General features: G+C 39.3%; 1 pseudogene; it reads right to left on the bottom strand.

The window, feature by feature from the left end:
* Positions 1-866: 866 nt before the first annotated feature.
* Positions 867-3102, bottom strand: LOC101593105 (annotated as a pseudogene).
* Positions 3103-4464: the final 1362 nt, after the last annotated feature.

Raw genomic sequence — 4464 nt, 5'->3', positions numbered from 1 at the left:
CTTCTTCCTTACCAACAGTTTCCATTTAGCTTTAGCTGTCATTATCATACTGTTCCTGCTTAACACCAGAGCTGGGTCCTTCATTGAAGAACATACTCAACATCTTTTGAGAACTACCATGTTGGACAGAAAACAAACATCTAACATCATTTATCTCACTAAAGACTTTTACTTCAAGATATCCTTTCATTGAGGGTGACTTCCATATTCTGACATTACCATTTTGTTTCATCTCTTGATACTGATTTCTTCTCTCTCTCTGTCTCTCTCTGTCTCTCTGTCTCTCTGTCTCTCTGTCTCTGTCTCTCTCTCTCTCTCTCTCTCTGTCTCTCTCTCTCTCTCTCTCTCTGTCTGTCTGTCTCTCTCTCTCTGTCTGTCTCTCTGTCTCTCTCTCTTGCTCTCTCTCTACCCTTCTCTCCTCTTTACTTTTATATGAATTGCACCCAAGGCCTCTTGAATACTACTTAGAGCTACATCCCTGGTCCCTGACACTGATTTCTGATTTGCATTTTTCTACCAAAAATCCCCTTCTATTTTAAAATGTCTTCGTGGGCTAATAAATACAAAGCCTGCTTTAATTATTTATTGCATAGCTACTTCACATGGCACGTGTATATAGTCAATCATCAAATCTATGTCTGATAAAGAATTTTTTCTTTCAGAAAATAAAAATGACTTTATAAATTTATATAGAGTCTAAACATATGTGCTTTCACTCCCTCGGAGTCTCAGAGTGATTCTCTTCAGAGTAACTCGCTGGGATGATCTCCATAGCTCTGGCTCTTGGGACGGCCTCCTCTAGGTTTTTTTATTGGTGCTTCCAGCACCAGACAAATAGCAACTCTGATCTGCCACATGATCATGACCTACATGATACCCAGTAAATCTTCCACATCACCTCTTTCTTCCAAGATAACTGCTGTAACTTTATCTGGTTTTTCACTGGAATCCAGAAACTTCTTGGCTTTCTTGGGTGTGATAGAGCTTCCAGAGGCTTATATTTGGTGATCAGAGTAATTCCATCTTGGACAATAATTTCCCAGAAATGATTTAATTGTTTAATTTCCACTTTCTCTTGAAGGGCTTGCCGGAAACTGTTAAAGCACTGTTCTCTGAAAACTTAATGGCTTCTTCCCAGAAGGCTTTGATGTAGTCCAAACTTTTCATAAAATAGGGTGTTTCTTTTGTTTCTAAAAACTGTTTTGTTTTGTTTTTTTATAAGAACTGGGGATTGAACTCAGGCCTTGTGCTTGTCAGGGAAGCGCTCATTCCATCTCCCTAGCCCCTCCAAAAACTGTTTGATGCAGTTTATTAGCTGGTGACTTGCTTCCTCACAGCTGGCATTCTTCTGTCTCACTAGTGCATGGAAGTTTTCAGTAGGAGCCACACTTCCAGCCTTAGTGACATTGTCTTCTGCCATGCTGGAGACACTGAAGTGGGCTTCCCCTTCCTCAGTTTTGTGTTTTTTTAATGGTGGTCCCTCTTTATGGTTATCTTGGAAAATATCCTGAGCAGTTACTTGTTCCTTTCTCTTCACAGCTTCAGTCAGAGGGAAAAGGGTCTTTATTTTAGATAGAGGAATCTTACATTTTGTTGTCACCTCAAATGGGAGATCCGACATATTCAAAATATGCTGCTGGAGTGGGGGCAGAGATTCCTGGGGATGCAAAGCTCTATGCATCAGACACTAAAATAATCTCTGAAATTCAGGATTCTGGATTTTGGTAGTTGGAAACAAGTCTTTGATTGTGTCTTCTGCATCTTTCTTTATGGAGTTGATGAGAGCATCAAGAGCATTCAACTGGGCATCTGTGTAAGTGCATTTCTTAGTATTTCCCAGGGATGAAAACATGTCATGCTGCAAGTCTTCCATGAAAGGCAGTTACACATACACTAAACACCCATAAGTTTCCTTGATAAAAGGAAAAGCCACACCAATTTGGGAATTAGCTCTTCTGTCATAGGTATATCAAACCATGGCCACCACATCTAACTCATCCAAAGCATGAATCAGGGAAGAAAGGCGACCTTTAAAACTTGATTTCCCATAAAGAATTTTCTCTGGACCTGAGAAGATCTACAAAATTCCAAGACAGAAAAGCACTTCCCCTGTGATTTGTATTTCATTTGCTCCTCATCCACTTTAGAGAAAGGAACAATATCACTGCCCTAGTGGAACCCTTGAAGAGTGTCTTCTTTGGCAAACTTCAATCTCATCATCATCATTTCAACAGTGAACTGTTTCTTTCTGTATATCTTTTCTTCAGGGTTCATGCATCCACAACTGTCCAAGTCTTTTTAACTTTCTTCTCTAGAATGAATTTACAGGCTACAATTTTTATAGAAAAATTGGAGCCAATGGTCAGTAGGCAGGGCCAGAGCATGGAATGTGTCTCAGTTTTCTGAGAGATACACAGTTGTCTCCGACTCTCACTGAAGCAATAAATTTTATCCTTCCCATCAGCTCCTTCTAAAGACAGCATCACCTTCCTCATGATTTGTACACCTTTTTTGTTGCTCAGTGATTCCTTTTTGAAGAAAAGAGAGCCATGGACATGCAAGGGCAAGGTGCCATCTCCTCTGTCTCCTGTTCCATCTGGCTAGCCAACTGGGAAAGGCAAAAATAATTGTAGGGAGATTTTGAATTTCTTTAAGTTGTGAATTATAACATCCAGCTGATCTTTGCTGAATGGGATGCTGAGGATGGTGAATACTTTAGTATGCATCTTCTCAAACTGCTTTCCCACAGTTTCACGTTGAGTCACTCCCATGCACATGATCAGTGCATCCAGAAAGTCAGCTTGTTGAGAACCAGACTGAATCCTGCTTTCAATGTCCTCCAGCAAATCAATGTCAGGCAACATCAGGTGTCAGTGTTCTGTGACGTTCTGATACTAGTCCCCAGCCACAAGGGGATTGTCGGTGCTGTCTGTACCAAACAGGACTAAAGTAATCTCATCCTTGTTCTCTGCAAACACCTGTCGCTGGACAAACATGGTCATCACCTTCTTTGCTTGCTCAAATGGGGATTCTTCACCAGGAAAGGAGTTGCTCATGGCAAAGCCTACATCCAAACACAGCACAACAGCCACCTTATTTCCCTGACAATGAATTTAAAGAATGCTTAAAGTGGAGAAATTGTTCACAGTCAGGAAGCTAGCTGTTCTTAACTCTAATATTGAGACATATAATGGGGACAGGATGCGTGTCACAAGCCAGCTGTCACTAAAATGAGTTAAATAAGTATATGTGTGATTCCTCTTTTACAACGTCTGTGAAAATACATGTCATATTTTCTTGCAATTCATTCTTTTTGTGGCTGGAAAAGAAAGGAATGGATGATAGTCCACCTTTCTGGAACACTTGTGGCTTGTGTGTTTTAGACATAATAACAGCCTGTAGTGTTCAATACTATAATGCCATTTCTACTATGTAACTTTTTCACAAGGCTAAAATGTATGTGGATTTTTCCCATTACTAATTCTACTTACTTTGATAATACTTTTAACTTGGCATGTAGTATGTAGGCATGCAGTACATATCAATGTATATTGTTACTTTCTTAACTCAGATTCCTTAATATCAGTGAGTATTTCATAATCCTGCATCATCATTGGACTGAAACCTCTTTAGTGATAAGTTCCAGGCCTACAAATTATATAATTGGTCCTTAAACACAATTAAATATTGGTTGTCTTGTAGAAATCTAAGGTAAATACATTTTCTCTCTTTAATTATATTACTAATACCTGAATCAATGCTTGGACTAGTTATAGAGACAAATATCTAAAGAATGAGAGGGATAGAAAATAGTCATGCTTTTTGATATGCATGAAGTGGTCCAATGGAGAAGCCAGAAATATCATGGTTTGGGAAATTCATTCTTCAAGAAAAAGGTCTGTTGGGGGCTGGTGAGATGGCTCAGTGGTCTAAAGCACCTACTTAGAACAAGCTTAGCAAAGCACAGGGACCGCAGTTCAATCCCCCAGCACCACATGCCAGCCAGCCCCGCCCCCTGGTGGGCTGAGCTGCCCCCCCCACACAAATAAATAAAATTAAAAAAACAAAACAAAAAGGTTGTTTGAAAGAATCTGGTTTATATGCATAACTTAAATGCTTCTCTTTTCTGGACTTTCCTTCACATATATCTCTCAGCAGCTTTGGCTTCTTTTTCTTATATTAATAACACTCAACTTCTATCTTGAACACACTGTCTACACAGAAGGAATGGTGGTTCAGCTACTTGTTTGGTACTCAACCCAGATATCTAGAAATCTCAGCAAGCAGTACTAATTCTTCCTGCTTTAAGTTTTAGAAAAAAGTAAAAAGAGTCCCAGTATACTCTTACATTCAGTCATGGGAGTCTATGTTATATGCATTTGTATGATCCAAGACAAGAATGATTATCTAACCTCCAACTCATTTATCTAATGACTATAAATAATATTACTTTACTGGGGTATT

Source organism: Octodon degus, unplaced genomic scaffold (genome assembly GCF_000260255.1).
Source record: "Octodon degus isolate 3935 unplaced genomic scaffold, OctDeg1.0 scaffold00003, whole genome shotgun sequence".
NCBI lineage: Eukaryota > Metazoa > Chordata > Mammalia > Rodentia > Octodontidae > Octodon > Octodon degus.
This window is presented reverse-complemented; position numbering and strand designations above follow the sequence as displayed.